The sequence below is a fragment of the Delphinus delphis genome, chromosome 4 (genome assembly GCF_949987515.2).
Source record: "Delphinus delphis chromosome 4, mDelDel1.2, whole genome shotgun sequence".
NCBI classification, from domain to species: Eukaryota; Metazoa; Chordata; class Mammalia; order Artiodactyla; family Delphinidae; genus Delphinus; species Delphinus delphis.
The window spans coordinates 80,831,947-80,855,167 of record NC_082686.1 but is presented as its reverse complement, the minus strand read 5'-3'; the positions used below and the strand labels follow the sequence as shown (position 1 = coordinate 80,855,167).

Sequence of the window (23,221 nt, the reverse complement as noted above, 5' to 3'; positions counted from 1 at the left end):
ATTGTCTCCCAAAGTGTCCTAATAAATATCTTAAGTCACCCCCTCACCCCGCAAAGGCTCTGCTTGTGTGCGCCCCTCTTCTCTGAAGTCTCCCCGCAGGTAGAGTAAGCTGCGCCCCCCTTCCCGCAGCATCTGTACACAGCCTGCTGTACACAGCCTGTGTCGGGCAACTGTCTCAGAAGCCCTTTGCCCACTTCCTTTCCTCACGCTTTCAGGGCAGGGACTGAGTCTTTTTCCAGACCAGGGACTGGGTATCTTTCATACGTCAAGGTATCTTCAGAAACCCAGAACAGCACCTGGTATATGGTTAAGTGCTTATTAATGTTGGATGAATGAATGAATCAGTGAAAGAATGATTTGTCAGTGCAGCAAAACAAAAGTTGTATAAAGCCCTCTAAAATAGCTCTGGAAATTTCCATTGTAACTTAAGTTTTAGGTATGCCATTTGGCCCAAGAAACATTAGACTGGCAAGGATGCTGCCAGGAAGAGTGACTGCAAAAGCCCATCAAACAGGGCTTAGGAACTGTTGCTATCTGTTTTGAGAATGTTCCCATGCCCCTTCTCCTGGTAACATACACCATCCCCCCAGACAAAAAGGTAAGCATGTGACCCTGTCCTGGCCAATGGGTGTCCTTGCCTGACCTGTAGCACTTTTGTTCCCCCCCCCAAGATGCAAAGTGGCTGCTTCCTGAGGACAGATGGAGACCAAAATGAGCATTGAACCAGACAGGCAGCAAAGGGGGACAGATGGAAAGTTGGACATAACCTTGGACTCTTGAGCTGGTTCTTTTGTCCTCTTCCTTCTCTGGGAGCTGCCCCTGAGGCCTTACCACCTTTGAGAGCCAATAGATCCCCTTTTTTGTTTAAGCCACTTTGAGTTGGATTTTTGACACTGAGAACATAAAAAGCCCTGATTAATCCAACATTAACTCTCCTGTGGGAATCTGGACCTGGTTACCAAGGCTGTCCCCCAGAAGACTGCAATGCCAGCCCTTCCTTCCTACCTGTCTGGCCAGGAGTCATTTGCGGGCTTTACCTTTCTTCTGGCCAAGGCTGATCCAAACAAAAGGGCCTCTGGGCTAGATTTAAACGTGGCCTTTATCATTAACCTCCTAGAAGTAGGATTAAGTGAAAAAAGCAAGGTACAGAAAAGTGTGTAAAACAGACAATGATTGATGTACTGAAGCAGGGGTGGACATCGTATAAAAGCATAGAGTCGGGGCTTCCCTGGTGGCGCAGTGGTTGAGAGTCCGCCTGCCGATGCAGGGGACAGGGGTTCGTGCCCCGGTCCGGGAAGATCCCACATGCCGTGGAGCGGCTGGGCCCGTGAGCCATGGCCACTGAGCCTGCGTGTCCAGAGCCTGTGCTCCGCAACGGGAGAGGCCACAACAGTGAGAGGCCCGCGTACCGCATTAAAAAAAAAAAAAAAAAAAAAAAAAAAAAAAAGCAGAGAGTGCACGTACAAAGGTAAATGGAAGTACCATCTGAACGTAAGCTCTTTAAGGACAGAATTTTTGACTTCTTTTTTAGTCACTGCTCTATCTGCAATACCTAGAACAGGCACTCAATGAGGATTTCTTTTCTTTTTTTTTTTTTTTTTTTGACCAGAGCAGTTCATGTCATTTTATTCCCATTTAAACTCCACAGGAGCCAGAGGTGAAGTATCATCTTCTATTCCAAGGATGAAGTCTTCAGGTAAGGTCTCAGGTGCTATCTGAGCTAACTGGTCATCATAAGAATGTAGGGTCCATAATTTCTCTAATTCATAGGTTTCTCTGGTTTCCGGAAGCATCGAATGAATCACCATGCTGCCAAAGTCCACACAGAGCCGGCCAGCAGCGTCCTTCCCTTCGGTGTTAACATGAGGCTCACTGTTACATTTCAGGTGTTTGTACATTTTCACAATGTAGTAGGCCATGGCATGTATGTGTCCAGCGGAAGTTCCACTACCAATTACAAAGTTATCTGTATATTTCATTTCTGGAGGCACCTCAAGGACACAAATGTCTCTTGCCTCAGAAGTGAAACCAGCATATTGATGTCAAACTTGGGACCAGTACGATCTCCGGTGCCTGACTCGGGCACCCCTCGCCAGCAGTCCCCTCCGCCCGCCCCTCCGGGCCGCAGGCCGCGCGCTCGGTCGGGGGCCAGGCAGACCCTGCGGAGCGCTGGTCCCACCGGAAGCCGCCCAGCCGAAGGTGGCGCCCCGCGGCCGCCGTGGGCCACGCTCCCGGGGAAAAGGCCTCAATGGGTATTTCTTAATTGAATAAATAGAACAGAATGAAAAGCATATCCCTGAAGAGAGAGATGAGAATACGGCATTGGTGGCTGCCCGCTGGTGGGGAGGGTGGGGTGTCAGGGTAGAGGAGGGCTGAGAGGAGACGGAACCCCATTCTGTACTGTGTGCAGCTTTTGTACACGTGCACCACCTTAAAAAGTTAAAAAAAAGGGGGGGGGGTAAGAACAGGAAAGCAGGACACCGAGGGCCTAAAAACAAGTTGGAAAAAATGTGAAATCTGGTCGAGCATCTCTTACTGATACCATCCTCCATTATAGCAGAGGAGAAAAGCTAACTAGAGAGTTACCAGTCCCTTCCCCTTCACAGGGCAGCCCTGAGGGGCTAATCTGCTCTGGCTGTAAATATGGCAGCCTTGAGGGTTTCCTTACATAAGCAAATAAGGCTCCCGTAAATAGCACAGCCTAGTCCTTTGAACACTGAAGCAACAGGCCTTCGTTCTGACAGCCAGCCCTTGACATCTTGTCAACCTCATGAGAAGTCATTTCTGCCTGTTCTCCACTAAGCTGGTTTCACTGACACCTTGGAAATGGTAGGCACTCTTGGATAAGGAAAGTCTCTATGTGTTTAATTTGGGCCAATTCCTGTTAAAACCAACATTCTTCTATTTCTAGCAATATTCCCAAATGCCTGATTTCAGTGCTCCCTTCAAAAGGTGGGCAGCACATGAAACACAGAGAATTAATATTCTTTATCTTCGACAGAGAATTTACTAGTTAATATTTTGACAGAGAAGTATAAATTTACATGAAATATCTCATTTAAATCTCATAACAGCTTTATGCAGGAGATGGGATCATCCTATTTTATAGGAACTGGGGCTTAAAGAAGCAGGTGGGAAGCAAGGATTCCAACCAGGCTGGTCTCTAAAACGCATGCTTTTCCTCTCCACTGCCTCCCAGCATTTGTGTGTTACCTGCAATTTACAAAGCAACTCACATACACTATCCCATTTAATCCTCACAACCCTGAAATCTAAGAATTATTTTAAATTTCCATTTGCTATGGACTGAACATTTGTGTGCCCCTGCAAATTCATATATTGATGCTTAATCCCCAGTGTGGTGGCATTCGGAGGTGGGGCCTTTAGGACATAATTAGGTTATGAAGATCCAATATCAAAAAAACAAACAACCCAATCAAAAAATGGGCAGAAGACCTACATAGACATTTCTCCAAAGAAGGCATACAGATGGCCAACATGAAAAGATACTCAACATCACTAATTATTAGAGAAATGCAAATCAAAATGACAATGAGGTATCACCTCACACCGGTCAGAATGGCCGTCATCAAAAAACCTACAAATAACAGATGCTAGAGAGGGTGAGGAGAAAAGGGAGCCCTCTTACACTGTTGGTGGGAATGTAAACTGGTGCAGCCACTATGGAAAATAACATGGAGGTTCCTTAAAAAACTAAAAATAGAACTACCATATGATCCAGCAATCCCACTCTTGGGTTTATATCTGGAAAAGACAGAAACTCTAATTTGAAAAGATACATGCACCCCAATGTTCATAGTAGCACTATTTACAATAGCCAAGACACGGAAGCAACTCAGATGTCCATCAACAGAATGGATAAAGAAGATGTGGTACATATATACAATGGAATATTACTCTGGCATAAAAAGGAATGAAATATTGCCATTTGCAGCAACATGGATGAACCTAGAGAATACTATACTTAGTGAAGTAAGTTGATATATTATATGATATCATTTATATGTGGAGTCTAAAAAGTAATACAAATGAATCTATACACAAAACAGGAACAGACTGACAGACGTAGAAAACAAACTTATGGTTACCAAAGGGAAAAGAAAGGGGGGAGAGATAAATTAGGAGTATGGGGTTAACAGATACAAACTACTATCCATAATGTAGAGAAGCAATAAGGATCTACTGTATAGCACAGGGAACTATATTCAATATCTTGTAATAACCTATAATGGAAAAGAATCTGAAAATATATATATAACTGAAAAAAAGAAAAAGTTTCACATCAGTGTGTCTCCAAAGACACCACGCTCTTTTTCCAAGAGTTATACAAAGTCTTGTTAAAACCTAGAAACGTTTAATTACCTATGGCATATACAAATTACTCAGATTTCAATTGGGTCAAGGCTTAAGATATTATTAAAATTATCTGTCAGGGGACTTCCCTAGTGGTCCAGTGGGTAAGACTCTGTGCTCCCAATGCAGAGGGCCCAGGTTCAATCCCTGGTCAGGGAACTAGATCCCGCACGCCGCAACTAAGAGTTTACATGCGGCAGCTAAGAAGCCCGCATGCCGCAATGAAGATCCCGTGTGCCGCAACTAAGACCCAGTGCGGCCAAAATAAATATAAATAAATATAAAATAAAATTATCTGTCAGGATAAACTATAAAACAGAAAATTAGGTTGTGAGGGCAGAGCCCTCAGGAACAGGAACAGAGACTTCCTTTCTGCTCTCTGCCTGTGAGGGCACAAAAAGATGGCCGTCTGCATCCCAGGAAGCAGGCTCTCACCAGAAACCAAATCTGCTCATGCCTTGACCTTGGACTTCCCAGCCTCCAGAACTGTAAGAAATAAATATTTGCTGTTTAGGCTACCCAGTCTAAGGTAATTTGTTACAGCAGCCCAAACTGACTAAGGCATCATTTTACAGAGGGGAAAACTGCAGCTCAGAGAGGGGCACATAGGGGCAGCATGGTATAAGACAGAGAGTGCTGGTCTGGGGAGAAAGACCTGGATCCTACTCCTGGCTGTGCCCCTGATGAACTTGGTGACCTTGGGCAAGGCATGCCTGCTCTCTGGACCACAGTTTCCTCTTCTGCAAGGCAGTGTAATGGACTAGATGCTCTAGCATCCCCAGCAGCTCAGATAGTCTTTGATCTTAGGAAACCTCTTGGTGCTCCTTGCAATGAGGTTAGAACTTTAGTTGTGAAGGGGGAGCCAATGAAACTGACATACACAACTGGCCCTGGTGGGATATTGGCATTTATTCCTATGCTGCAGTTCACACTTCTAAGTTTCTACAGTTGCAATGTCTTAATCATAATGACACTGTTTCTAGAATGCCATTAATATTCCCATCAGAATGGAAATGTCAAATTGCTAATCACACCCCGGGGGCTTTTCTTCTCATACTATCATCGCTTTATATGATATTTAAAATCATATTTAAGTTTATTAAAATATCAACCATTTTTCGTTTAGAAACAGGAAAGTCTACGCCAGTGTTTATACAACGGCAGGAAAAAAAAAACTCTGTCCACCAGAAAAAGCCAGCCCACAACTCCACAGAGCTGATGAAAACATTTGAAGAACCCAGCTCTGCCTGACTGGGGCTTCCCTTTGCGAGAGGGCATTGCCAGCAGCAGTGACAGGTTAGTGCTGAGTTAAAGTAGCAGCTGGCATCAGCACAGGTGGAGGTTCATGACCCCTGTCTGTGGCTCAAAACTGGAAGTTATGGTATCTTGCCTGGTAAGAAAGTGGGTGGAGCAGAAAGAGAGTGGGCAGCCCGGGTTTGAATCTGCGCTCTGTCGCTCGTGTCTCTGTGATACTGGGCCAGTTACTTCATCCCTCTGAGCTTTAGCTTCCTGACCTATAACTTCTCATTTAGCATTTCTGGCTCAGGAGTGCTGCAGTGATGGAACAGGCTTAGTAGGTGCACAATAAACGTCCATGTAACCACAAACATCTGCGCTGGACAAGACACAGCCTTTGACCTCAAGGAGTTCACGGTCTAAAGAGCAAGAGAAACGTGGAGAGGCAATGACGACTGAGGATACTGAGGACTGGGGTAGTGGCAAGGATGGAGAGTTGCGGGAGCTCGGAAGAGAGTGTCTAGCCTTATGGGAAGAGGCGATGTGGTCAGAGGAGACCCTCTCCTCCCCCCAACGTCCCCCCAGGGGACATCTGAGCTGATAGCAAAGATGAGGAGGAGACTCACAGGGGGGAAGAAGGTAGGAGGATTACTCCTGGCAGGAAACAGCCTGCTGCCTTTGAAGAATTATCAGCGATTTGCAGGGGATTAGAGTTTAGGGTGAGGGAGTTGGGGAAGCAGAAGGAGCTGAGGCCTGTGAGCCCCTCTGTGAGCCTGGGGCCTCCCCATGCCCCCTTCTCTACCTGCGTGTGGGCACCCCCCTTGGCTGCATGGCTCCATGCACACGCTGCACAACTGCACCCCGAGGCCCGAGGCACAGCGCGCTGCCTCAGCAGGGACGTGTGTCATGGTCTGGGAAATCTGGATTTTGTTCAGAACACTCCGAACCTGAGAAATGAACTAGAAGGGTTTAAATCAAGGAAGTGACACAATCACAGCTGTGGTTTAGAAAGAACACTCTGAACACAGGAAGGCTTCTGGATTGCTGAGGAGAGAGAGAAGGCTGGAGGCCTGGGGGAGGATACCCTGAGGACACAAGCAGAGGCACGGGGGGCGGGGGGTGCTGGCAGAAAGGGAGGCTTCAAGGAATCCACAGAAGGTAAACTGGACAGGATTTTGTGACCGCGTGGAGATGGGAGGAGGTGAGGACACGACGGTGGCTGGGGCCTGTGGATCTGCAGACGTAGATGTGGGAGTCATTTATGTGGAGAGAGAGGGGAAGGTGAATCCGTCAGAGAGTCAAGAGGGAAGAGGATCCAGAACAAAATGTCAGGGGCCCCTGAGGGAGAGACAGGAAGAAACGTGTAGGGAGCGGGGAGGAGGCCGAGCAAACCTGGCCCTGTGGTGTTTCTTTTCCCCACTGAGTAGGAGGTGGAGGTATCTGCAGAGGCTGGGGCGTGTGGTAGGGCTCAGGATGGCAAGGAGGAAACAGCTACTGTGAGGGGGTTGGAGAGGCAGCGGATGGGGGACGCCGGGGAGGACTGCCAAGCACGGGTTGTTTTCTCCTGGCCCGACAGCTGCCGTCAGTCAGGGGACCAGATGGAACAATGAGGTAAGATCCTCCCAGCACACAAGCTACACTCTGGGGGCAGAGCAGGTGCTTTTAGACACAGAATTTACTCGTCTGAACCGCTAGAGGGCCACCGGTGCCATTTGCTTGCGGGAGTGTGGGAAGAGGCTCCCAGCCGGCCTCCCCAGCTACCAGCAAGAGCAGGCCTGGAGCGAGAGTGCAAACGGAGGCCCATATAACCCCTACACCAGCTGGCTAAGCATGTAGAAACTCAGCGAAGCTGTCCCCCCAACGGGCTTGCTTTCCTAGCTGGGCCTCGCAGCCTGTTCCCAAGCACTACCCTTGCATCCCAGAGGCTAAAGGAGGTGAGCTCTTCCCTGGGTCAGCCCGGCCACCTGTGAGCCTGTGAGCCAGGATGGGGTAGAAGCTGGACCTGGGCCCAGGACTCCCAACTGGTGACTAGACCCTCGGGACTGAAACGGATGGACACAATCAAGGTCTCCCAGGAAGCTGAGGCAAGCAGATTCCCCTCCCTGCGTGTCATTTTGCCGACTCAGGATTTCCAGGCAATTCTAAGCACCTCCCCAAACTACATCACCCGTGTAGAGAGAAGGGAAAGCGCATAGTTATCTTGTGGAAACGACTCTGGCTATGTACCTACTCTGGGTGATTTGAAGTGACTGTCAACAAAGCAGGGCTTCTGGAAGCACCCCAATTTCCTTCAACTGGTAAACGGTAAAACAAAATGTGGTACATCCATACAACAGAACACCACTCAGTAATTAAAAGAAGAAAACTACTATAAGCAACAACTTAGATGTAGCTCAAAAGCATTTTATGTTAAGTAGAATAAGCCAGGCACAGAAGGGTGCATACTGCACGGTTCCACCTTTATGACATTCTAGAAAAGAGGAGCTATGGGGAGAGAAGACAGATCAGGGGTTGCCAGAGCAGGGAGGGCAGAGGGGATTAGCTGCAGTGGGACCTAAGGGGATTTGACTGGGTGATGAAAGTATTCTACCTCTTGATTGTGTTGGTGGTTTCACAGCTGCATACATCTGTCAAAACTCATCAAACCAAATACTTTTAAAAAGGGTGAATTTAATGAAGCTAACCCCCAAATAAGTAAATTAATCCGACCCGCTTTCTCTGGTTTCCCAGGACAGAGGCTGTGGTTTTCTCCCTCTTCCTTGGTCTAGGGGGTCCATTTCAGCCCAAGTGACCCTCTCCTGTAATTCCTCTTCATTCAATTGGTTATCAAACCAGAGGAAGACAGATGGACAGAGACAGAGACAGCGGGAGACAGATTTAGACAGAAAGACAGAAAACATTCTATATTTTGGAGTTTGTGATATGTAGAGTCCTCCTAAGCACGGGCCCCGAGGCAGGGAAAGGGTCCTCTTTCCAGGGTGTAAGAATAGCACGAGACTGTCATGGCTGAGAGCATCTCCTTTGATAAGTTTGGGTACCTCAACTTCTACCACCCAATAGATTCTCACTTTCACAAATTCTTTGATAGTAAGCGTTCTGTGAGCATTGAATTTTTGCTGAAATTTTAAATGTGAATTTTTTAAAGACTCCCATAGGTAGTCACTTTAAAGTTGATATTCTTCCTGATTTATTTGTTTTGCACATTTGAAACTCTTCGTGAATTGGATTTGCTTAAAAGGGAGTATACCTGAAGGAGAAGCCATCACACCTCCGTTTTGCTCCACAGACCTGCCAGATGTGTCGTTCTTTTGTGGCAGGGCCCAGCTAGAAACCAGAAAGATGGAGGGCAGAAAGGAAGAAGATAACACGAAACAATGGATAAACAGAAAGCGCTTCTATTTGTCTTTCTGATGCACACTCACAGACACTCGCACATTCCCCCCCAGCCCAGCACCCCCATGCTCACTTGGATTTCACTAACATTCCATGAAATCACAGGAGCCACCTACTCTGAAAGTATGCGTTCTACGTGTGATAAAAATGAGAGAAAGGACTTTTTCAAAATTGTCATATCATGGGAGAGGCTTTTGGCATGAACCTGTCATACCAAAGGGCTGCTGTTGACTATGGGAGCCCAAGAAGTCTGTAAATGACCCCCACAGTCCTTCAGGGACTCAGTTTATTCACATGTAAAATGGGAATAACAACAACTGTCTTCTTTTTCTCACATAACCCGTGGTTAGGGGCACGTGTGGAATTGCACGTGAAACAGCCCTGTAAACTCTGGACTAGCACCCGCCGACACAGCGCCTATAGCAGCTGCTGCTGAGCCGCTGTGTGACACAGCCAGCGTGGTGTGAAAAGCGACTCCCTCCCCACTGCAAGGACCCCTGGCCTTTCGAGGAGGCCCCCGGAGCTGGTTAGTGGTCGAGATACTTTCGTTTCTAGTTTATAACCGACCTGCGGGAAGCCCCCTTCGCCTCCCCCGCTCACCGGAACACAATCTAAAGATTTCTCTCGCTGTCCTGAGCGCTGGATCCTGCAGGACCCGCCAAGCCAGGGTCATCGGCTTCCCGTGAGCTCCGCATAGCGTGCGGGTGTGCTGAGAAGCGCCGAGGTCAGCACCCCAGCCGGGACCCCCTTGTCCGGCCCCAGTCAGCGCGCCGGCTAATGCGGCCTATTCTGGAAGGCGGGGCGGGAACAATGGGAACAAATCTGTGCCCACAGCGCTCCCAGGGGACAAAGTGCTGGCAGCCTTTCCCTCGGAGCTCATCAATTCCGGAACCACTCAACCAGGGTGCTGAGCCCCGGCGGCTGCTGACTCACAAAGGGCCACGTGGGCGCCGGGGAAACAGGAACCCATTTCGCGCAAGTGAAAGGAAATGCGATCCTTCAGCGGAGATAAGAGAAGACCGAGGGGGCAGCACAAGGCCTGGCAGAAATGAAGGGAGAGAGATCACGTTCCCCTTTCTGTGCAAGTAGCTGCTCCTCTCCCCCTCCGAGGCACGGAGCTCTCTGCTCTCCTGCGGCCCCGTCCCCACCTCGCTCCACCGCGCCCTCCTCCCCTCCACCTGCTCCCCAGACACCATCTCATAGCCACTCACAGACTCGTAAGTCACTGGTCATGAAAGTGGGGAGGGGCTGAAGAGACCACCAGCCCACTGTTCCCAACCTTTTCAGCATCAGTGGCTCCTCTTAAGCCTCCTCCTGCAGGGATTCCATATTTGGAGAGATTTTAGAATAGCTGCCTTTATTGAGTACCTGCTCCTTTGGGTCATTCCCTGGACAAAGAATTTCCCCCTTACTATCTCATCTAGTGCCAGCAAAACTACTGGGAAGTGGGTGTAATTATCTCTATCTTACATATGAGGAGGCTAAGACTAAGAGAGAGGTGTGTTTGCCTGAAATCCTACAGCTACAAAGTAGCAGAGTTAGAATTGAACCAAGGTCTGTGTGGCTTCAAGTCCCCACAGGCTTCCAGCATTTGAGAAGAGGTAGCTCATGCTCCCAGCAATTGCGCTGCTAGGTATGTACTCAAGAGAAATGAAGCTATGTGTCCACATAATAACTTGCACACCAACGTTTATAGCAATACTGTTCAAATGTTCATCAACTGGTGAATGGATAAACAAAATGTGGAATATTCACACGGTGGAATATTATTTGGCCATGAAAAGGAATGAAGCATGGGTACGTGCTACAACATGGCTGAATCTTGAAAACATTTGGTTAAGTGAAAGAAGCCAGTCACAAAAGACCCCATAGTATATGGTATCTTTTACGTAAAATGTCCAGAATAGGCAAAAACATAGATACAGAAAGTAGACTGGGGATCACTCAGGGCTGAGGGACAATAGCAGTGATCCCTAAAGGATGCAGGGTTTCCTTCTGAGGTGACAAAAATGCTCTGAAGCTGACTGTGGAGGTGGTTGCACATATCTGTGAATATACTAAAAACCATTGAGCTGTACATTTTAAACCGGTGAATTGTATGGTATGTGGATTATATCTCAATAAAGCTATTTAAAAAGAAATAGCTCATGTTATGACTGACAAGGTATCCTGGCTCTGTGTCGTGAAGGTTGAGAAGCAGAAGCTGCATGGTACAGTGGAAAGAACCAGAACTTTGGAACCAGCGACCTTGGACAAGTTGTTCAGCCTCTCTGAGCCCGAGTTCCTTGTCTGTAAACTGGGGTTAGTAAGCCCATCTCACCCCATTGTTACAGTGTAAGGGAAGGCCCCCAGCCCCTCCAGGTATAGAGTTCCCTGATTTTGAAGTTTGAGGCTTGAGTGAAGAGGCAGAGGTGGGAGGTGCCTGCGGGCAGAGTGGTTTCCCCTGCATAGAAGGGATCCTTCTCTCCAGATGTACCAAAGGCTAATCAGGCAAAGAGCTGAAAAGAAAGCTTGGTGATTCACTGCCCTCTGTTGCCTAAGCGACCCCAAATAAGAGAGGCTGAGAGGAAGTGAGAAAACAGGGTGTGTGTGTGTGTGAGGTCTCGGGGCGACCCTGCTGGCCCTGGGACTGGTGGGAGCCAGAACCAGGAGGGAGGCAGATGGGAGAACTAAGGGAAACCAGCCTCCTGTGGAAAGCGGCTCTTTTTCAAGGCAGCAGGATGGGTTGGGTGATCCTGATGTATTTCTGCCCGACTATGAAGCATCTGCCAAAAATGCCGTGATGCTTTTCTGAAAACAACTGGGGCATTAGAAAGAGGTATGAAAAAGCTAAACAAGTAAAATAACAAAAACCAGAAAACAGAGCAACTTGGTAACAGAGGTACTTAAGGTCTAGGAGGTGGTACCAGCATGTTGGCCACGGTGGGAAGTGCAGTCGATCTTCGTCATTCACAGATTCTGTATTTGTGAATTCACCCACTCACTAAAATTTATTTGTAATTCCCACATCACTGCTCATGGCGCTTTTGAGGTCATTCCTGGACATGAGCACAGCAGCAAAAAATTTGTCGCCCAGTGTGCACGTTCCCAGTTGAGGTAGAATAAACGCTCTGCCTTCTTGTTTCAGCTCTCATACTGTAAACAAGTGTCCTTTTTGCAGTGTTTAGTGCTATGTTTTCTGCATTATTTTCCTTTGGTTCATGATTTCACTGTATAAAATAACCCACAAAGGCAGTGCTAAAGTGCTGTCCAGTGTTCCCAAGCACAAGAAGGCTGCGATGTGCCTTACAGAGAAAATGTGTGTTATATAGTCTTCCTTCAGGTATGAGTTAGCTATGAGTTCAAGGTTAATGAATCAACAATGTATATTAAATAAGGTGTCTCTAAACAGAAATACACGTCAACAAAAGGTTATGTATTGATTAGTTGACAAGAATGTTGTGACCAGAGGCTCACAGGAACCCAGCCCTATATTTCCTTTAGGAAAAAGTACTTCAGTATTGTATCTGCTGTTCAGGGTTCCCATAGGATTCTATAGTCATAGAATATAACTACTACAAATAATATATGCTCTGTATTTTTCATATATTATCTCATTTTAATGCCCACAAAGTGTTATATTTTACAAATAAGGAAATTGACATTATATATATTAGATTATGTGACTTCTCTAACATGTGAAAGTGGCAGGATTTGAACCCATTTCTAACTCTTCAGTGGGGAAAGGAACTCTCTAGCCCTTGAGCTGAAATGCCAGTTCTTAGGGAAGTGTAATCAGGCTCATATCAGGGCTGGTAGGAGGGCACAAGGAGAGCTGAGCTTGGTCAAGAACAGTATAGATCTGAGAAAGGAGGGTGAAAGAACTAACACGACCCTCCAGTTGCAGTCTGCACTGATCAGACTGTAGCCAGGACAGCGGGGAAAAGCCAATCTGCGATCAGCACAGAGGAGAGGCACCAGTGTGGTGAGGAGACTGGGAGCCAACCATGTCCAGAGAGAAACAATGGAAGGACTAGGAATTGTCCAGCCTAGAAATGAGAGCATGGAGGCAAACAGGGAGGGATCTTCAAATATCTGAAGGGTTATCTTGGGAAGGCAGAACTAGATGGAAGGCAGAACTAGGATTGAGGGCTGACAGTTAGTTACAGGGAGCAGATTTTGACTGGGTGTAAGGAATATTTCCTGATATTCAGAGCTCTCCAACAAGCCAAGATTGGAAATTGGTGGTCCACACGTCAAATCAAGCTGCAGACATGTTTTGTTGCCTCACAAAAAGCACAAAAGTGTTTTTTAAAAATTGTATGTAAATGCCCTGTGGGACATGTATCCCAGTGCCACAGCCTGCAGCACTCGCTTTTAGTCCCATGTCACTCATGTGTAACTTGCCTTACCCGTCATGTATGAGGTTGACTGATTTAGCAAATAAAATACAGGATGTACAGTTTAATTTGAATTTCAGACAAATACTTTCTTAGTATAAGTATGCCCTGCAATACTTAGGATATACTTATACTGTATTTGTATCCCAACACTTGAGACTTACTAACACTGTCCTGTATTTAATCTGGCAACCCTACCCTGGTAACTTAAATGGGAGTCCCTGACATTGCATTTTGAGGAAGTGGGCTCCACCGTTGGGAGATAACCAGAGACTTGTCTCAGAGGAATGTTCAGGATGGAAGCAGAGCTAAAATGGTCTAAGAATGCTTTTGCCCAATTTTCTTGAAACCCCCCATTTCAGAGCAACAAAACAATAAAAGGTAGAGGAAGTTAATAATTCTAAGTAACACCCCCGGTGCTCTTCTGGGTGTGCTTCGTGGGAGAACGCTGGCTTCTTGCTCTAATGGCAGAATATCGTACCAGAACTGGGACTGATTGCTGGATAAGGACATAATGTGTTCCTGACCTCTAATATCAATTGCTAATAAAATTCCTTTTAAGTGCAAGTTGACTGATGTCTCTACAGCTGGGGAGAAAGGTTGCAATCTCTTTCTGGATCAGGGCATGAACAAAAAGACATCTAATATCTCAAAATTATAATTCAGTTTTATCTGTCAAAAGCCATCTTCTGCTTCTCTGAGGCTGTGGTTAGTCATCCTGACACTTGTTTTCCTACCCTGCTGCCAGAACTGCTTTTCTGGTTGTTTTGAACAGACGGTGGCTGACTTACCATGGATTGGAACGTGGCAGCAGTTGATACGGGAGGAGAGACTGGCCCTAACTCACTGCCTCAGTTTCCTGGGCAGAAAAGGAGAAGCGGTATCTCTGAGCCACTTCCAGAAATTGTGCCTCTAAAAATGAGTGTCAGTAGTCCTTGGTCATCAGCTAGTCCTTCAGCCTCCAGAGAATCCAAATGTTGATGTTTGACGGGATTTGAGTAAGCATTTGGTTCAACTCACTGTTTTGGAGATCAGAAAAGTTAGCTTCAGGTAGGGTGACAGGGCCCAGAGCCCTTTGAGGCTCAGCGAACGGCCTCCCATTCCTCCGCCCCGGTTCCTCGAGGGTCCTTCCCTTATTTTCACTCAGTTTTCTCAAAGCCCCTCACTCAAAACAGACAAAATGGCAAAAGGCAGGGGAAGTTAACAAAATGCATTAAAATACTTGAGGGTAAGTATCTACCACACATTAGAGTGTAGACTAGAGTACACACAGAGGCCGTGTCCCCAGCCATCCTAACTTGTCCTTCTGGGGACAGCTCCTAGGAGACGGGCTTTGCTGTCTCTTTTAAAGACAGGTGAATTCAGCATATCCCCAGGTTCACTTGGTTGCTCACAGAATATTCCTAACAATACTGTTTCCTTCATCATTCTTCATTAAGATTCAATAGGTAAGATCCCAGGGGTCACTCAAAGTAAATAAAACTCCATGTCAACTATTGTAGAGTAGGGACAAATTGTTTAATATGTCCTTTTGTTTTAGAGGAACTGAACTTAGGTTGAGAAGTAAGAGACCTAGGAGTCTCTGGATCTTAAACAAGGGAATTCTGGTGACTTGTGGCTCTGTTATTTTCCAGTAGTAGCCCTGTTCTTACTGGCTATTCTTGATAGGTGTTCTGTCTCCTCAAGCAGAACTTCAAGGGGTCCTGTCCTTCCTACCTTTTAAATTTCTCAGGGTCTTATTCTTACATTATGCACACAGATCCCCCGCCAATATGTGTTGAATGAACGAGTTGGAACTAAAAAGGACAAGGACTTTGGAAACATAAATATCCTGGACCAAATCCAGGTTTCTCCATTTACCAGCTGGTAAACTTGGGCAAATTTGAACTTCTCTAGATCTCAGTTCCCTCATCTGTAAAAAGCAGATGGACCCCCTCTCTTATAGGGCTGTTGTGAAGAGAACATGGGATAATGAAGGCACACGATAAATGGCAGCTGTGATTATTGTACCTGTTGAATTAATACAGACCTTTTTTTTTTTTACATTTTAAAAATCAGTTTTATTGAGATATAACTTACATGCAATAAAATTCACTGATTTTAACTGTACAACTAGATGAGTTTTGACAAACATATACAGTTTTGTAAATACCACCACAATCACGGTATAGATTTCCATCACCACAAAGAGTTGCCTTGTGCCCCTGTGTAGTCAGTCCCCTCTCTCCATCCCTGACCCTTGGCAAACACTGATCTACTTTCTGGCACTATAGTTTTACCATTTCTAGAATTCCATATAGATGAAATCATACAGTATGTGGTCTTATGTGTCTATCTTCTTTCACTTAGCTTAATGCTTTTGAGATTCATTTATATTGCTGTGTGTTATCAGTACTTCATTTCTTTTTACTGGTGAGTAGTAGCCCATTATGCGGCTATACCACAATTTGTTGATCCATTCACCTACTGATGGATATTTGGGACTTGCAGATTTTTGGCTATCATGAATAAAGACTGAAGTACAAGTCTTTGTGTGAATATTCATTTTTATTTCTCTTGGGTAAATACCTAGGAGTGGGATTTCTGGGTCAAATGACATATTAATTTTCTACTGCTGTGTAACTACATATCACAAATGTAATGCCTTAACACAACACCCATTTATTACCTGATAATTCTCTATGTCAGAAGTCTGGGTGGGCTCGACCAGATTCTTTGCTTAGGGTTTCACAAGGCTGAAGTCAAGGTATTGGTCAGGCTGGGTGCTTATTTGGGAGAGCTGGGAAAGATCCACTTCTTCCTCCCGTTGCAGGGGGGCGGGGTGGGGCTCTTTCAGATCTTTAAGGTTGCCCACATTCTTTCTCACACACCCCTTGCATCTTCAAACCAGCAATGCATGTTGAGTCCTTTTCACACTTCCAGTCTCTCTGGTTCTTCTTCTGCTACCAGCCAGAGAAAACTCTGCTTTTAAAGGACTGGTGTAATTAGATTGGACCCATCCAAACAATCTCCCTTTTGCCATGTAATGTAACCTAATCACAGGAGTAACATCTGGGAGCAAAGGTCATGGGACCATCTTAAAATTCTGCCTACTACATATGGTAAGTGTATGTTTAACTTTATAAGAAACCATCAGACTGTTTTCCAAAGTGGCTGCGCCATTTTTCCTTCCCTTCAGGAGTGCACGAGAGTTCCAGTTGCTTCACATTCTTGCCAACATTTGGTACTGTCAGTCAGGTTAAGCTGTTGGTGAGTGTGTAGTGGTATGTCAAGGTGGTTTAATTTACATTTTCCTAACCCTAAGTTCTTTGTTATGCTTATTAGAGCATAAAATTTTGTTTGATGAAAGGTTCTGCTGCTTTAAAAATAGATTTACATGCACTGGCTTAGATAAACTGTGTGGCTCTTACAGAATCTGTAATCTGTGAATCTTTTTTTTTCACATCTTTATTGGAGTATAAATGCTTTACACTGTTGTTGTTGTGTTAGTTTCTGCTGTACAACAAAGTGAATCAGCTATATGTATACATATATCCCCATATCCCCACCCTCTTAAGCCTCCCTCCCACCCTCCCTATCCCATCCCTCTAGGTCGTCACAAAGCACCAAGCTGATCTCCCTGTGCTATGATGCTGCTTCCCACTAGCCATCTATTTTACATTTGGTAGTGTATATAAGTCAATGCTACTCTCTCACGTCATCCCAGCTTCCCCATCCCCCCTGTGCCCTCAAGTCCATTCTCTACGTCTGCATCTTTATTCCTGCCCAGCCACTGGGTTCATCAGTACCACTTTTTAAAATTCCATATACATGCATTAGCATATGGTATTTGTTTTTCTCTTTATGACTTACTTCACTCTGTATGACAGACTCTAGGTCCATCCACCTCACTACAAATAACTCAATTTCATTCCTTTTTATGGCTGAGTAATATTCCACTGTATATATGTGCTACATCCTCTTTATCCAATCATCTTTCGATGGACACTTAGGTTGCTTCCATGTCCTGGCTATTGTAAATAGTGCTGCAATGAACACTGTGGTACATGTCTCTTTTTGAATTATGGTTTTCTCAGGGTATATGCCCAGTAGTGGGATTGCTGGGCCATGTGGTAGTTCTATTTTTAGTTTTTTAAGGAATCTCCATACTGTTCTCCATAGCGGCTGTATCAATTTACATTCCCACCAACATTACAGGAGGGTCCCCTTTTCTCCACACCCTCTCCAGCATTTATTGTTTCTATATTTTTTGATGATGGCCATTCTGACCAGTGTGAGGTGATACCTCACTGTGGTTTTGATTTGCATTTCTCTAATGATTAGTGATGTTGAGCATCTTTTCATGCATTTGTTGGCCATCCGTATGTCTTCTTTGGAGAAATGTCTATTTAGGTCTTCTGTCCATTTTTTATTGGGTTGTTTGTTTTTTTATATTGAATTGCATGAGCTGCTTGTAAATTTTGGAGATTAATCCTTTGTCAGTTGCTTCGTTTGCAAATATTTTCTCCCATTCTGAGGGTTGTCTTTTGGTCTTGTTTATGGTTTCCTTTGCTGTGCAAAAGCTTTGAAGTTTCATTAGGTCCCATTTGTTTATTTTTGTTTTTATTTCCCTTACTCTAGGAGGTGGGTCAAAAAGGATATTGCTGTGATATATGTCATAGAGTGTTCTGCCTATGTTTTCCTCTAACAGTTTTATAATGTCTGGCCTTACATTTAGGTCTTTTATCAATTTTGAGTTTATTTTTGTGTGTGGTGTTAGGGAGTTTTCTAATTTCATTCTTTTACATGTAGCTTTCCAGTTTTCCCATCACCACTTATTGAAGAGGCTGTCTTTTCTCCATTGTATATTCTTGCCTCCTTTATCAAAAATAAGGTGACCATATGTGCATGGGTTTATCTCTGGGCTTTCTATCCTGTTCCATTGATCTATATTTCTGTTTTTGTGCCAGTACCATACTGTCTTGATTACTGTAGCTTTGTAGTATAGTCTGAAGTCAGGGAGCCTGATTCCTCCAGCTCCGTTTTTCTTTCTCAAGATTGCTTTGGCTATTCGGGGTCTTTTGTGTTTCCATACAAATTGTGACTTTTTTTTTCTAGTTCTGTGAAAAATGCCATTGGTATTTTGATAGGGATTGCATTGAATCTGTAGATTGCTTTGGGTAGTATACTCATTTTCACAATGCTGATTCTTCCAATCCAAGAACATAGTATATCTCTCCATCTGTTTGTATCATATTTAATTTCTTTCATCAGTGTCTTATAGTTTTCTGCATACAGGTCTTTTGTCTCCTTAGGTAGGTTTATTCCTAGGTATTTTATTCATTTTGTTGCAGTGGTAAATGGGAGTGTTTCCTTAATTTCTCTTTCAGATTTTTCATTATCAGTGTATAGGAATGCAAGAGATTTCTGTGCATTAATTTTGTATCCTGCTACTTTACCAAATTCATTGATTAGCTCTAGTAGTTTTCTGGTAGCATCTTTAGGAGTCTCTATGTATAGTATCATGTCATCTGCAAACAGTGACAGTTTTACTTCTTTTCTGATTTGGATTCCTTTTATTTCTTTTTCTTCTCTGATTGCTGTGGCTAAAACTTCCAAAACTATGTTGAATAAAAATGGTGAGCGTGGACAACCTTGTCTTGTTCCTGATCTTAGAGGAAATGGTTTCAGTTTTTCAACATTGAGAACAGTGTTGGCTGTGGGTTTGTCATATATGGCCTTTATTATGTTGAGGTAAGTTTCCTCTATGCCTACTTTCTGCAGGGTTTTTATCATAAATGGGTGTTGAATTTTGTCGAAAGCTTTCTCTGCATCGATTGAGATGATCATATGTTTTTTCTCCTTCCATTTGTTAATATGGTGTATCACGTTGATTGATTTGCATATATTAAAGAATCCTTGCATTCCTGGGATATACCCCACTTGATCATGGTGTATGATCCTTTTAATGTGCTGTTGGATTCTGGTTGCTAGTAGTTTGTTGGGGATTTTTGCATCTATGTTCATCAGTGATATTGGCCTGTAGTTTTCTTTCTTTGTGACATCTTTGTCTGGTTCTGGTATCAGGGTGATGGTGGTCTCATAGAATGAGTTTGGGAGTGTTCCTCCCTCTGCTATATTTTGGAAGAGTTTGAGAAGGATAGGTGTTAGTTCTTCTCTAAATGTTTGATAGAATTCACCTGTGAAGCCATCTCATCCTGGGCTTTTGTTTGTTGGAAGATTTTTAATCACAGTCTCAATTTTAGTGCTTGTGATTGGTCTGTTTATATTTTCTAATTCTTCCTGGTTCAATCTGGGAAGGTTCTACTTTTCCAAGAATTTGTCCATTTCTTCCAGGTTGTCCATTTTATTGGCATAGAGTTGCTAGTAGTAGTCTCTTAGGATCTTTTGTATTTCTGTGGTGTCACTTGTAATCTCTCCTTTTTCAGTTCTAATTATATTGATTTGAGTCCTCTCCCTTTTTTTATTGATGAGTCTGGCTAAAGGTTTATCAATTTTGTTTATCTTCTCGAAGAACCAGGTTTTAGTTTTATTGATCTTTGCTATTGTTTTCTTTGTTTCTATTTCATTTGTTTCTGCTCTGATCTTTATGATTTCTTTCCTTCTACTAATTTTGGGTTTTCTTTGTTCTTCTTTTTCTAGTTCCTTTAGGTATAAGGTTAGATTGTTTACTTGAGATTTTTCTTGTTTCTTGAGATGAGCTTGAATTGCTATGAACTTCCCTCTTAGAACTGCTTTTGCTGTGTCACATAGGTTTTAGATCGCCATGTTTTTGTTGTCATTTGTTTCTAGGTATTTTTGATTTCCTCTTTGACTTCTTCAGTGACCTCTTGGTTATTTAGCAGTACACTGTTTAGCCTCTATGTATTTGTGTTTTTTACTGTTTTTCTTTCCTGTAATTGATTTCTAATCTCATAGCTTTGTGGTTGGAAAAGATGCTTGATGAGATTTCAATTTTCTTAAATTTTCCAAGGTTTGATTTGTGACCCAAGATGTGATCTATTCTGGAGAACATTCTGTATGCACTTGAGAAGAAAGTGTATTCTTCCACTTTTGGGTGGAATGTCCTAAAGATATCAATTAGGTCTATCTGGCCTATTGTGTCTTTTAAAGCTTCTGTTTCCTTATTTATTTTCTGTCTGGATGATCTGTCTATTGGTGTAAATGTCCCCCACTATTATTGTGTTACTGTCAATTTCTCCTATTATGGCTGTTAGCATTTGCCTTATGTATTGAGGTGCTCCTATGTTGGGTGCATAAATATTTATAATTGTTATGTTTTCTTCTTGGATTGATCCCTTGATCATTATGTAGTGTCCTTCCTCATCTCTTGTAACAGCCTTTATTTTAAAGTCTATTTTGTCTGATATGAGAATTGCTACTCCAGCTTTCTTTTGATTTCCATTTGCATGGAATATTTTATTCCATCCCCTCAGTTTCATTCTGTATGTGTCCTTCGGTCTGAAGTGGGTTTCTTGTAGATAGCATATATAAGGGTCTTGTTTTTGTATCCATTCAGCCAGTCTGTGTCTTTTGGTTGGAGCATTTAATCCATTTACATTCAAGATGATTATCGATATGTTTGCTCCTATTACCATTTCCTTAATTGTTTTGGGTTTCTTTTTGTGGGTCTTTTTCTTCTCTTCTGTTTCCTGCTTAGAGAAGTTCCTTTAGCATTTGTTGTAAAGCTGGTTTGGTGGTGCTGAATTCTCGTAGCTTTTGCTTGTCTGTAAAACTTTTGATTTCTCCATCGAATCTCAATGAGATCCTTGCTGGGTAGAGTAATCTTGGTTGTAGGTTTTTCCCTTTCATCACTTTAAATATATCCTGCTACACCCTTCTGGCTTGCAGAGTTTCTTCTGAAAGAACAGCTGTTAATCTTATGGGGATTCCCTTGTATGTTATTTGTTGCTTTTCCTTTGCTGCTTTTAATATTTTTTCTTTGTATTTAAGTTTTGATAGTTTGATTAATATGTCTCAGCATGTTTCTCTTTGGGTTTATCCTGTATGGGACTCTCTGCGCTTCCTGAACTTGATTGACTATTTCCTTTTCCATGTTAGGGAAGTTTTTGACTATAATCTCTTCAAATATTTTCTCAAAGCCTTTCTTTTTCTCTTCTTCTTCTGGGATCCCTATAATTTGAATGTTGGTGCATTTAATGTTGTCCCAGAGGTCTCTGAGACTGTCTTCAAGTCTTTTCATTCTTTTTTCTTTATTCTGCTCCCTGGCAGTTATTTCCACCAGTTTATCTTCCAGCTCACTTATCCGTTCTTCTGCCTCAGTTATTCTGCCACTGATTCCTTCTAGAGTATTTAATTTCGGTTACTGTGTTGTTCATCACTGTTTGTTTGCTCTTTAGTTCTTCTAGATTCTTGTTAAATGTTTCTTGTATTTTCTCCATTCTGTTTCTGAGATTTTGGATCATCTTTACTATCATTACTCTGAATTCCTATTCAGGTAGTTTGCCTATTTCATCTTCATTTATTTGGTCTTGTAGATTTTTACCTTGCTCCTTCATCTGTAACATAATTTTTTGTCGTTTCATTTTGTGTGTGTGTGTGTGTGAGTGGGGCTGTATTCCTGTCTTACTTGTTGTTTGGCCTGAGGCGTCCAGCACTGGAGTTTGCAGGCAGTTGGATAGAGCCAGGTCTTGGTGCCGAGGCGAGGACCTCTGGGAGACCTCACTCCGATTAATATTCCCTGGAGTCTGAGGTTCTCTGTTAGTCCAGTGGTTTGGACTTGGAGCTCAGACCACAGGAGCTCAGGCCCAACCCTACAAGCTGCATGGCGTGGCAAAATAAAAAAAGAAAGAAAAAGAAAAAAAGGAGCAGTACAATAACAGAGAATAAAAAAATATAAAATTAGAAAGATAAAAAATATATTAGGAAAAATAAAACTATAATTGAAACAAGGTAGAATAAAACCACAACAGAAAAAAGAAAAAAAAAAGGAGGGGGGGAAACAAGCCAAAAGGAGCAGAACAATAACAAAGTATAAAGAATAAAATAAAATTAGAAAAATAAACGATTAGAAAAAATCAAAATATAAGTGAATCAACAGCAATGAGTCAACAAGGCAAAACAGAACCCCAATCTAAAAGAGGAAAAAAAGAAAAAAACACAACCCTTGGCTATGGGGGTGGAGTTTAGACGGGGGGGGGGGGTGGGGGGGGTGGTGGGGGTGGAACTTAGGCAGGGGTGGGGTTTAGGGTGGGGCGGGACCTAGGCAGGTGGGGCGGTGACGTTTGAGCGTGGGCGGGGTCTAGGCTCAGGACCTTAGGCTCAGCTGGAAAAGGCCTTCGGGGCACAGCCAAGGTGGGGCGGGGCCTCTGCTCAGGACCTGCGCAGAAAGGGAGAGGCTGCACGTGGAAAGAAGGGCCTCTGGAATGTGGAGTTACAGAGTTTGGAGGTAGGGCGCTGAGTGAGGGTGTGTGGGTGGGGTTTAGGCCCCGTGCGTTGGAGGGGGACCGTGTAGAGGTGGGGCCCTGGGTGGGGGTGAGGCGTGGGGCTTGGGTTCTGCACAGCAGGAGGGAGGCTCTGAGGACAGAGGATTAGGCCCAGGAGCCCGACAGGCTTCCTGGTGCCTAAGTGGACAGGGAAAGCGCTGGCCCTGTTCCCTTACGTTCCTCCGTGCCCCTCCCCCACCGTCTCCCCCAGGGTCTCCCCTGTCCCGCTGGCCCCCTAACCGTGGGTGGGTCCCCCTGGGTGTAGGAACTCCTCCCCTACCCCAGCCGCCCCTCAGGGGTGCTGGTCCTGGAGGTCCGGCCTTACCTTTGCTCCCCTTTCCCTCCCTCCCACTCCCTCAGGACCCGCACGGCTGGAGGGGGCCTAGGTGGGCA

General features: G+C 44.4%; 1 pseudogene; it reads right to left on the bottom strand.

Moving 5' to 3' along the window:
* Positions 1–1,625: 1,625 nt before the first annotated feature.
* On the bottom strand, positions 1,626–9,973 carry LOC132424419 (mitochondrial assembly of ribosomal large subunit protein 1 pseudogene; annotated as a pseudogene).
* Positions 9,974–23,221: the final 13,248 nt, after the last annotated feature.